General features: G+C 39.6%; 1 protein-coding gene and 1 long non-coding RNA gene across 2 annotated transcripts in view; one reads left to right on the forward strand and one right to left on the reverse strand.

The window, feature by feature from the left end:
* marchf1 (membrane-associated ring finger (C3HC4) 1) overlaps positions 1-13,228 on the reverse strand; it is a 37,748-nt gene that overhangs the window by 21,311 nt on the left and 3,209 nt on the right. The window lies entirely within an intron of this gene.
* On the forward strand, positions 5,460-8,428 carry LOC113024377 (uncharacterized). Its single transcript, XR_003272651.1, has 3 exons — positions 5,460-6,684; positions 6,764-6,897; positions 8,010-8,428. It is a non-coding gene; the product is annotated as an uncharacterized LOC113024377 (long non-coding RNA).

The raw sequence follows: 13,228 nt of genomic DNA on the forward strand, positions 1-13,228 counted from the left end.
CAAAAAGTAGGCCTAAACAAACAAAAAAATTCATCTGGGCTTTTGATGAGGACACATCACAACTCCTCACATTAAATTCCTGTTGTTAACAAATACGCTTTCATAGGATCTTCTTGGTTAAAGACTGAACCAGTTTTCTTAGATTATATTGTAAGGTGAAGACCCTGCAATATTATTAAGAATGAATGAATGAGTGAATTAGAAAAATGTTCATCTGTTGTCAGCATGTGCTCGTTTAAGGTGGACTGAGCCAAAGTGGAAAGCTGTAATCTGGTCTGATAAATCAAAGTCAGGAAATCATGGAACAGCCATTTCTGGGCTAGAAAGAGACACCATATAGCTTGTTTTTGGTGCACAGCTCACAAGCAATCATATGTGACTGTATGGAGTACCATTAGTGTGCAGGGCACCACTGTGTTGCATCATCTCTTCTCCTCTGAGTGTTTGGGAGCTAAGGAGTCCAAATGGTTTTGCACTGTTGCAGCAGGATTTCAGCTGCTCAGGAGGTAAGAGCCTGCTTTGTTGTATTATTCATTTTGTAATGCTCCAAATGTTTTTTCAGTGGGTGACAGCTCAGGAATGCAGGCTGGCCAGTTTCAGAGATATTATGAAATACACGGCATGAAAAGAATCCCGAAGTGTAATAGGAGAAGAGATGAGGGTTAAGAGTAGGGTTGCCAACCGTCCCTTAAAAAACGGAATCGTCCCGTATTTCGAAACAAAAGTACACGTCCCGTATTGAGCTAATAAGGGACGCACTTTGTCCCGTAATACAGTGAGAATCAAAAGTAGTCTATAAATGTTTATGGAATTAACGCTTTGTTTGAAAACATAATTCCCAGCCCCTCTCCTGCTTTGTGACCAATGAGCTGACAGCACACTTATGACAATTCGAGTATGACAATTCAGATTATCTCATTGGTCGAGGAAAGGTCGCTTGCGGAGAAAATACCGGAAGACAACAGATGACCACAACAACAAGCATGGCCAACAGGGAAACAAACGCCGACACTGCGGTGCACGTCTCGGACGACAGTACACCTAAAGCTGGGCAGACACTGTGCGATTTTTTTCAGTCACGTTATTCAGCTCTTGCTCAAACTGCACGATTGACTCGCAGGGATTAGAAGTTGGTAGGTCACGATGCAGGTCTCACACTATACGGCCCGATGCTCTGATGCGACCTGAGTGCTCACACTGTGCCAACATAACATGAAGGTTATAACAGACAATCTGTCGCTCTCTCTCTCTGTCTTTCACTCACACAGACACACCACCATCAACTTTGCTAAATTGCTAATGAAAAACATGATCAGGCAGCTGTGATTGAGCAGCAATGTAAATCCAACTGTTTTCACGGTTGTTGTGGTCGTGATAATTTTGTGATGCCACATCGAAAAGGCTCGGATGAGCTTTCCAAAGTTCTACAAGTGCCTCCATCACTTGTGTCCAGATCACACGCTGCACAGCCGTGCTGCGCCGTCTTTTTCACCGATGTTTACGTGTTTGCGCGTGAGCAGTGTGAGCGGCTGTGGTGACACCCTCACGAGCGATTGATGATCGGGAGCTGGTCGTGAGGTGTTAATCGCTTCTCGTTACCCCACGTATACTACACGATGCACGATGAAGGCCAAAATCGTGCACGATAACACCTATAAAGCGCACTGCACTGTGTGCCGGCGCACTTTTTCCATAGGCATGCTTCTAGTGGTGGGCACAAGAAGAACATGAGGGGCGTGAAAGCTCGGGGAACCCTTAACCAATTTTTTGTCCACCAGGCCACGGCAGAAGCAGATATGGCATGTAAACACTGGTTTGTTGTTTAAACCCTCTGGTTAAGGTTAATATGGGCATGTGCGGTGAATATCAGCGCTATGTGGCCAGAAGTGTGATAATATAATTTATTTTGTGTAATAAACAACTGCAAGGATGGATGATTACAACAAATTGATGACTAATACATAAAAGTAATACATAGATGAATAATGATGATGAGTTAAGGTGCGTAATCATGGGAACAAGTGGGTTTACAAACAGGAGCAGCTGATTAGAAAAGCTGAAATAATACCTCAACTGAAGCCAATTGTACTAAATGCACTATATGTGCACTGTTACAAGAATATTTTTCGTTCTATTGCTTTCTATTAATTTATATAATTTTAAGTTAAGCAGGACAGAGTTCTTTTAAAGAAAGATTTACTTATATTCTCAAAAGTTAAGCATGACAGGCTTCTGTTTAAGAAAGAGACCTGTTTTACTGTGTTAATGTTGTCATTTTGAGCTAAAAATAAATGGCTAAATGATCATTTGTTTCCCATATGGTCATATCACAAAGAATATGCATCTGCTTAAATCAAATTCAAGTCAAATGGTTAAAAAATAATTTCACACACACAAAAAAAGAGCTACCACACTGGGAAGGGTGAAGACAACTGGGTTGCCCGGCCCTGGCCACGAGGTGTCCCTTATTTATTTTTCAGGGAGTTGGCAACCCTAGTTAAGAGAAGCCTTTTGAGAGACTTATTTTGGGGCAAATAAAACTACATTTCATGAATTTTCTTGCAAGCTTTAAGTTTACTCCATGACTTTATGCAGAAAAACTAATGAAAGATAACTTGTTTACGTGATTATCTGTGTGAACACCTATATCAAAGCAGAGGTTTTTACAGTTTGCGGGTTTGGCCTATTCAGGTGCGTGTAAACACAATGCCACAATCTCCCCAGGAGTGGATGTCCAAGCAAATCCCAGCATTGCACAGTCAAACCATGCAATACTCAAAGAAATCTAAGAGCTACATCTCAGACTCTACAGACTCTAAGTATGGCTTGTTTGGAAAGGTTCTGTCATGGTCCTGGGTCGGTGACCCAGCGCTTTTAGTTATCATTTTCTAGTTTATGATGATGATGATTATTATTGTTTGAGTTCTGTGTGTTATATTTGGTCTGCCTTTGAGTCTGTCTCTGTCTATGGTGTCACCCCATCTGTTTGTGAATCTGTCTGGTTAGGTCAATGTCTTGTCTGGTTCCATGTGTCTGAGTTTCCTGTTTTATTGTGAAGGTTTGTGTCATATGTGAGTGTGCTCAGTTTACGTTTCCCCTGTCTCGTCAGCTGTGATTTCTCCCAGGTGTGTTCCCCTCCTGTCTCTCATCCCTTGATTCTGCCGTCTGTGTATTTAAGCCCTGTGTTTCTCTGTGTCAGTGTCGCGTCGTACCCTCAACTAGCTGTGTGTTCTGCGTCTATGTTCCTAGTGTTTGGTCTCCTGCTCCAGTTTAGTGTTTCTTTCCAGTGTTTCAGTCCTTGGTTCCGCTGTTCTGACTTTTGGTTTTCTTTTGGTGAGTTTAGTTGTACGAGGTTTTTCCCAGCAATAAAGCCGCGCCTTAAGTTTCACTTCCGTGTCTGAGTTCTGCATTTTGGGTCCACCGCTCCTGCTTGCCTGCCACACAGCGATTCATGACAGGTTCACTCTCAGTAAAAAGAACATGGCAGCATGGCTTAGCTTAGCTTATCCTAGCAAAGCTGCATCTGAAGAAAACTGCAAGACTTCTGGAACAATGTACTTTATTCAGATGAAACCAAACCAAACTGGCCTAAAAACCAAACTCAGCATTTCAGCACCAACAGCTCACACCAGCTGTCGAGTAAGGTGGTGGAGAGATGATCATTTGGGTTTGTTTTCCACCCACAAAAGCTGGGTACCGGGCAGTCATTGAGTTGACCATGAACTCTTCTGAACACCAAAGTATTGTAGAGTCAAATACGAGGTCATCTCTGTGACAGGAATAAAGAGTACAATGATGCCAAACACAGCAGCAAATCTACAACAAAATGTCTATAAACGGAAACTAGCGGTGTTGCAGTGGCCCACTGAAAGTCCTGACAGCACATAAACAAATGTCCACAAACCTCAATGCACTGAATTTTAGAGAAGAGTAGGTCAAAATCTCTCCACAAATTCAAGTTATATCAGCTCAAGCTGGCTTTACAAGCTACTGAATCATGGCTAGGACTGAATTCATTTACCATTTGTCACTTGCATATATTGTTATTTTGTGTTCTGTTATGTTTTAGTCAATCATAATGCTTTAATGTAAACACAGCACATGTAACCTTGGCTCTGCATACTATCTCTGTTTGTGGTAGCATTGGTTACATTCAGTACATCTGTGTTCCTAAAGCTAAATGTCACTTAATCATTAGTCGATTTGAATCTTTCATTTGTTTATGTAGTTTGGTTATATTTACCACTGTGTGTTCCTTTGTGCAGGTCCTATATGTGAAACAGGTATGTGCTGTTTTCCTATCACTTTCCATGCTGCTTATGTTATGCTACCTTCAAAGGATTGCACAGAGCTGTATAAAAACGTATTTTTACACATGGATGCATGTGCGTGAAGGTATTTTGAAATAGCTGTAAAATTACGAGACACTCGCTTTTATAAGGATTTTAGTTTAACACAATATAGCTGCAATCAAGTATAATGTTACGTGCGTGTGTTGGTGGGTTATTTGTTTCCTAATGTGTGTATGCAAATTCACCTGTGCAGGGGCTCGGCTGTGATTGGTGGACCTAAGGAACGACCTGATGTAACTGGTTCCTGCTGTGGACATGAACTATAAAAGGGCGACTGAAAAGCTGCGGTGCGGGGGGTGTGGCAGACTTCCCGTGCACTTGCCTCAGGTCCAGACGGAGCGGCCGTAGCTATTTGGTTAAAAGGTCGGGCATGTGTGTGAAGTGCGGAGCAAGTAGGGGTGAGCTGCCGATTATTTTGGGAAGCCTTCTTTTCTCCTGTGTTTTTAGACCAGGGAGGTCAGACTGTGTTATTTCTTTCTTTTCTTTTCCTTGAACAGGTCAGAGGGGAACCGAAGCCTAGGTTGAGTTTTGTTTGTTGTGTTGGCCTTAGCTCACCCCGAAATTATACACTGCCACTACCATTGTTGTGAATAAACTATTGTTAAAAGTCCGATGCTGTGACTGTGTCTGTTTGGGCGTGGGAAGTCATGGGACACCCCGCTCCTGTTACGGTCATTTCGAGCCGGGTCGTAACATATAAGATATAAAATAAGATTTATTTTTAAATACATTGTTTTTGCATTGTTTCTAACCAAATACAGGGTTTTTAAGACTTGCAGAATCACTGCATGCCACCATTTTTTCAACAGAGTTAGTGTGGAGTTCACAAACTGCCTACATGCACAATAAAATTCAGAAGATTACAAATAGCAGCATTCAAGCTGCACATCTCAGGGGACATAGAAATAGTTCTATGTTTGGCTTTTTACGGATGATCAGCAAGCATTTATTCTCAAAAGAAGGTGTTTTTTGTGTTTTGTTTTTTTTATTAAAGCATTCAAAACTATATCCTAAATCCAAACTACCTTGGGATGTACAGTACTTTATTTATTATTATTATAGGTTATAAGTTAAGTGGTTTGAATCTTTTAAAATCCTTCTTTTTTTTAATGAACATGCTCTTGTGCTTTGGTTGAATTGAACTTAAACTTTCTGTCTCCAGTTTGTTAGTTTCTCACTTCTCCAGACTGCAAGATTTCCTGTGTGGAATGATTTTCATGAGCAGTGACCCATAGTTTGACAAGCAGCAAGTGTCAGCATTCAGAAGCTTCCCAAAACCACTCCAGACACTTATTTGTGGATTTATTTTAAAGCACCATCTAAATTAACTTTAATTTTAAGAGATTAAAACTGAATGCACAAAGTCAACAGTTACATTTGCTTTGATTTTGATGACTATGACCCTGGGATACAATCTTAAAACCTCTATTTTCATTCTCCTGTTCTGCTTCTACCACCATCTTTGCTGTTCCAAAAGTACCCTAAAAGCTTTAAATTCAAGATTATTGCTCCTATAATATCTCTGCTCAAACTATCTGTTCTTATGCTTTTATTTCCTGATTCTTTTGCAGAACGCACATGAGCTGTACCACAAGAACATCAACTGCATGCTAAGAGCAGTGACAGCCTTGGTTTTAAAGAAGTGGTGGTCAAAGAAATGCCCCAGATAAGCCCACCCACATCCTTTTTACTGACACATACATACTAAAATAAACATCACCACAAAAACATATAATGGCAATGGTAATCAGAATTAATACTCTTTGTGGTTCCACATTTTCCAAACACCATTCCTTTATCAGTTACAGTCTGAAAAGCTTCAGTTTGTCAGTGTACATTTAAAAGAATACAAGCATGTGTTTACTGGATGCTCGCACTGAAGTTGGGCATGGTTTCAGCATACAATTTTACCACATCACAAGCCTTGAGAAAAAACATTTTCTTCCACAGAGAGGTTCAGTTACTGAGGAAACACAAAGCTCTTCATCTCACTGTTTAAGACCCAAACCCAGGAAAAGCAACATGCTTGAAAACAAAATGCATGCTTTTGGAGTTAGAACTTTCTGTGTAAAACACACAGAGACACAGACACACACATTCAGGGGAGGCTCAGGGCACCATTAATAATTACGGTTAATATGATCTCACTTAAACTTGAGAGGGGACGTGTAAGTCAGCTCTTCACAGCTCTTGCAAGTGCATGACACAGAGAGAGAGAAAGAGAGAGAGAGAGTGTGTCAGAGAGGACATAAAGTGTATGTGTGTGTGTGTGTGTCGTGTAATGCAGCTGCTGCGTGATGATCAACATCCACAAGCTTCTTTACTTCGCTAAGTAAGTGTTTCTCCCTCATTTTCAATTGCTGTGTCATATGATGTTGGATGATCTCACTGATGAAACTATCAATGTACAGCTGTGGGAGCAGGCGTAAATAGATGGCCTCTTCATTAGCTGAGCTGGAGATGCTGACCATCATGTTTTCTCTCCTGGTTTTTGCCCTCTTCACACTTGGAGGGATGCTCAATGAGGAATGTGGACAGTCAAATGGTACAACCAAGACACACACACACACACACATACACTAATGTCTGGACTGTGACTTAGCGTCTGCACTCACACTTAGGTAAAATAGCAAAATATTAGAGCACCAAAGTACTTCAAAAATGATTACACATTTCAAATAATAATAATATATAAATACATATATACATTCATACATATAGGAAATTTTTGTCATCAACTTAGTGAAGTTTGTCAACTCTGCAAGCATTAAGCACGTGTGGCACACATGTTTAACGAGATTTGGATTTCCACATAACAGAGTTATTTCCACATAACTGAGAGTTATTTCCACATAACTGAGAGTTATTTCCACATAACTGAGAGTTATTTCCACATAACTGAACTTTCTATATCTTCCTCCTGTTAAGACAAACCCGTCTAATTATGAACCTCAGCTTTGAAGCGTTATCTTTAACCTTATTTTCACACAATAAGGTTCTCTTTGTATTTCATTTGTACTTCCTTTGACTGGAATTGCTGCTTTGTTTTATATATTTTATGTTTTAGTGATATTAAATTATTATTATATTAAATGTATTATATTTTTTTTCCATTGGTTCATTTATACTTCCACTTAGAGAATGCTTCAGATAAAAAAAACTACCACTAGATCACAAGGCAAACTGTCCAGGCAGGATATAAGATTCTTATATATCTATTTACGATCTACTATCATGAATGAACCCCACACAATTTCTATCAAATGTATAAATCATATTTGATAGATTTATATATATATATATATATATATATATATATATATATATATATATATATATATATATACACACACACATATATATATATATATATATATATATATATATATATATATATATATATATATATATATATATATACACATACATTATTACATTTAATTCTAAGATTCGATTATGATAGGTCCATTTTTTTAAACATTTATATTTAATAGCCTACAACATGAAAGATGGTCAAATTATTTTGTTTGGCATCACATTAATTATTAAATGTTATTAATAAATCATTATTATTTTATGTGACCAGATCTGTGATAAAGTATTGCATTTTGAGGTGAAAAACCAAAGCAATTAACTTTCTGTTTCCATTTTCTGCAGCGACTAACACAAACCCACAAAACGATGTGCTGACTGTCTGACTTTGATGAGGGTTATGATTCAGATACAGAAGATTCACAGGGGAAAAGCAGCCCTCTGAGAATGTGACAGTCAAAGCCCCCTCCTGTGTGAACCTGTTGGTTACCAGACAAAAAGTTGAACTGATAACCTCTGAACACAAGTGCATGTGTACTTTGTTAAAGGATCTTGCATCCTCCAGGATGAGCCATAGGGGAGTGGCCTACACTACACATTTTAAAAGAAAAAAAAAGGACTGAACAAAGAAACGCCTGCTTTAACAAACAGTGTCAAGTCAGTATCTCGTGCCTGCTTTCTTTGTGAGAGTGTGAAGACAGAAGGATTTTATCTAACCTAGATCTGTAAGCAGCTGCTTCTACCAGTAAGTTTTAAAAGCTTAACCGTACCTGCTCTTCTTCTTATTCACTCTTTTCTTGTACCTCCTCTTTGAGTTGCTCAAGGATGTTTTCTTCTACCCACTGACGGTTACCTTTGATACTGGAAGGCAGTTGAAAAATCTAGGTCAAAAACAAAAGGTGTGTTTGGCAGGTTGTGAGCAAGCCATCTGATCACTCTATTGAAATGAGAAGTATGAATCACTTGTGCCAAGGCTCAAAGGCTATCGCTAGTGTGAATGCCTACATTTACAGAGAGAAAAATGTAGGAATCACAGGCCATCTGTGGTCGGCTACACTGATTCATTCAGCCTGTCTGTGACAACATAAAAATGCTCTGTTATTCAGCACCAGCTCTTGTTTGACAGCCGTGTTTTCATAAACATGTAAATCTATAACTATTTTGCTTACCTGACACGTGATGGCTAAAGAGTTAAAACAAAAAGAATATAATAAAGGATGTTTGATTCTGAAACTCTGCTGAAGATTAAAAATTTATTCACTGATGTTAAGTTCACAGAAAGTCCCTGAAACTTCAGTGACTGTACTTTTTTCTTTGATTTTTCACACTGACTGTTTTATTCATGGGAGCCCGGCCTGGAGTTTCAGCCTGCCACTCATACTGCGATACCACTGTACATTTCTTAACTTTCTAAACCCAGCAGGTGATACTGCTGAGGTTGTGTGAATTCTCACATTTCAAGCTGAATATAAAGCAGAGAAGTCTCGAATGTAATGCCAATTCCAAGTTTATACAGCCCTCTGGTGGCAGTGCATGCAGAACTGCACTCGAAGGATTGCAAAAGCCTTTAAAAAAAAAAATCGTCTACTGAACTCACTTACAGCCTGATTTGCTGGGCAGTTTACAGAGAATTAAACTGTTTAATATTTTAAAATGCGCCCCATTTTCATGAATACACATAGTCCATAACTTAATCTTAGAAGTATACACTTACCAGCCACTTCATAAGGTAGATGTTAGTATTCATTTTGCGGTACAGTGCCGCTTTAATTCAACCTGATATTGATTGATGATTTGTTCATACTGACACAATAGCATCACACAGCTGATAGTTGTCGGTTCAACCACATTCCATCGGATTCAGGTCTGGTGACTGTGGAGGCCACCTGAGTACAATGCGCTCATTGTCATTTTCAAGAAAGCAGTTTGAGATGATTTGACCTTTGTGACATGGTGTGTTATCATGCTGAAAGCAGCCACCAGAAGATAGGTCCACTGTCATCATAAAAGAGTGGACATGGTCAGCAAAAATACTCAGGGAGACTGTGGCATTTAAAAACATGCTCAGTTGGTACTAATGGGGCTAAAGCATGCCAAATAAACATCTCCCACCACCAGCAGCCTGAACAGTTGATACAAGGCAAAATGGATCCATGCTTTCACACCACACCAAACTGTGACCCAAATGTTGCAGCTAAAATTGATATCCATCAGATCAGCAACATTTCTACAACGTTCTATTGTCACATTTTGGTGAGCCCGTGTGAAATATAGCCTCCTGTTCTTAGAGGACAGAAGTGGCAGAAGTCTGCTGCTGTAGCGCATCTCTTTCAAAGTTCTCACCATTCTCTGTGAACCGTAGAGATGGTTGTGTGGGAAAATCCTAGCATTTAAGCAGCTTCTGAAATACTCAGACCCCCATTTGACAACATAACACATTTGAAAAGATTAAAACCGCCTTTCTTTCTCATTCTGATGCTCACTTTGAACTTCAGCAGGTCATCTTTATCATTTCTACATTCCTAAATCCACTGAGTTGCTGCCATCTAACTGGCTGACTAGAAATTTTCTATAACAAGCAGTTGAACAGGTATACCCAGCATAGTGGTTGGTGACTGTATAATTAGAAGCAAGAAGTTTAGTGAGCTAGATTCAAGATTGTTTGTTTGTCACGTGCATGGTTATACAGGTATAACACGCACTGAAATGTGACCTGATACGCTCCTCGACTGTGCAAAGAAATAAAAAAAGAGATCCTTTCTATGAGTAGTCTGCATGTTCCAGCTTTGCCAGTGTGGGTTTAGTAATTCCAGCTTTAGGCGTGGAAATGAGCCTGTGTGGTAGCTCTGTCTGTGCCTGAGCATAAAATTATACAGTGAAGCTACACTGTGGCAAAGAGTAATTTCTTCACTCCTCTGTATAAATGAGTCCTGTTTTGTGTTGTATAGTTGTGTAGATGGAACTGCCATTCACTGGCTTTGAGCTGACCTTCATCATCGTTGCCTTCATCATCTTCACTCTCTTCAGTTTGGCTTCAGTCTGTTTTCAACCACAGGCAGCCCGGCCAGGTACACATTTAGCCTCTGATATCACCACAGAAACCAACGTCAGCCTCTCTAACGCCGATTATCTATGCTCTATCTCAGAAAAAGATGTCTATGAAGTGAAGAAACTGCAGCCATGTAACAAGAAGCAGAGAGTGATCATCAAAGAAGCTGGACAGAACACATAAAGCAAACATTATAAACCCCAGCTGAGTGAAGGCAAAACTGAAAACACCGCTTACTGTTCTTCTTTTTTTTTGTATTAGTGTTGACGCAATTCCCATTACAGTAGGTTCCCACAATAAAGATAAGGTGGCAATAAACTGTACCCTATTAATTATACAGCTTCGTGAGTTATGAGTATTGTTATAAGGCTGAAGGTAATCATTTAGAAGTGTAACACAAATTGCTAACAGCATAACGTGATCTCAGCGTATTCAGGTATCTGGAGAGGACGATTAGATAAACTTGTAGAGCAAAGATCCTGTTTGTACAGTTTATCACTGTAACACCACATCTTTTCTTTCCTCTATGATAATTTGCTCTTTAGCTCCATCTCCAGTTTTAAAAAAGCATCAGCTGAATTCTGAACTGAGGCCACAGAAAAATAGGTAGAGTTAAATGCCGTGGAGCTGAAGAACCAGACAGAGCCGAACACTGATGCACAGATCTCTGACAAGCCGTGATGTCTGAGTTAGGATTTAACAAACCAAGTGACTTTCAGCCCCTGCAGCCCTCGTGGGGTGACATCCCAGGGGGTTAGAGGCTGCTCCCTGTGGAGAATGCCCCTCGACCCTTAAGCCCTCCATCAATCCTCTGCAGTCAGCCGTCTAGCTGTTGACATGAAGCGGAGGAGGAGCTCCAGAATAAAGCAACTGAGGAAGATTTTCTTTTAAAGACAGCGTCTTTGGTGTGTAATGATGATCCTGTGTGTGTGTGTGTGTGTGTGTGTGTGTGTGTGTGTGTGTGTGTGTGTGTGTGTGTGTGTGTGTGTGTATGCAGCCATTGAGGTTAGTATTGGGCTGTTGAAGAGATAAAGGGTCTTCAGAGTAATTAAGCTCTGGCTGGATGGCTACAGCCCTCATTAACACTGACGATATTGTGGCATGACAACAGACCCACTATCACTCTAATGATGGTCAATGAACTCACCAGGCCACAATCCACACCCGTGCACAAAGACACAAGGGCAAGGACACACCCCTACAAATTCAGACATCACGGCACATTTCAACTATGGCCACTCGTTTCATCACCTACACTCTGCTCCTGAATGAGAAACAGAAGAACCCACACAAGCTCCGGCCATCACGTCAGCTCTTTGATTCATAAGACCTTAGACTATGGAAACATCTCACGTGCAAACCATCCTATAAAGAGAGGGGTGATCATTCTTAAAAAGAAACAAACATAAACTCTTCCATATAAAGCACAAGGAGGTCATAATTATATGCAATCTTTGGACTATTTGTGAAATCGTGGTCTTATAATGCCAATATTTGTTTTTATTTTATTTTCAGCCCAGCAGTATTTGCAACAAGGCTTATAACAACCTATATGCCTATATTGGCCTTCATTTTTTTCTCATGTAATCCATTCTGTATCAAATCACCCAGAAATTTCCCAGAAATTCAGAACTCATTCACATTGTCTTTCTTGAACAACCAGCAGTGTGTACAATGGAAATGTGTTCAGCTTTCTATTATAACATGTAGCCCAACTGCTAAATATTTACATCTGAGAACCTACGATGAAAAATATTTATAACTAAATATTTCCGTTAAGCCGACTGGTTCTGGTATCTTTGTTTTTAGCAAAATAAATCCTTGATAAATCATAATACTGTGTTATATTGGTCATGAAATATTTCAATATCACCATTGAGCAGTCCCGCTGCTCATGATTTTTTAATATAACTGTGTTCTAATGTAAAAGGCAGTTGTGTATGAATAGTCTGAAAATAAAGATGGGAAGTTTATTGGGTTTATTTTGTTCTATCTCTAATGTAAAATTAAAAACTGTGGCACAGAGAATCACCAGATCCTCAACCATCATCAAATCTACAGCTGTACATCAGCTAAACATCAGTATCGACCTATGTGATTGATATCAAGTATAAAAAAATGGGCGTTGATTTGCCACATTAACTGTGCGCTAGATAAATGTTTGAAAATAGTGTGCTAAGGAACTGAGAGGATGACCTGTCTTTTGTTTATGCCTCCAGCGAAGTTGAAAAGACTTTCAAGAACGGTGATCTGGAAGCTCAATGGGGAAAAAACCTCACTAAAAAGTTCTACTGGTCACCCATCTACAGCATGTACCTTATATTACCATTTCAGTGTTTTAATGATATGTGCTAATGATCACCCAAGTCTAAAAGTTACAGGGGCATTTTATGGAGCACTGTTCTTCCAAGCAAGTTTTGTCAGAGATAAAGAAAGCTCCTTATCTGCTGATCCCGGTCAAGAGATGATGACAGAGGAAAAGAAGAAAGTGAAACTTTAAGAGGAGGGGAGGAGA

The sequence above is a fragment of the Astatotilapia calliptera genome, chromosome 6 (assembly GCF_900246225.1).
Source record: "Astatotilapia calliptera chromosome 6, fAstCal1.2, whole genome shotgun sequence".
NCBI lineage: Eukaryota > Metazoa > Chordata > Actinopteri > Cichliformes > Cichlidae > Astatotilapia > Astatotilapia calliptera.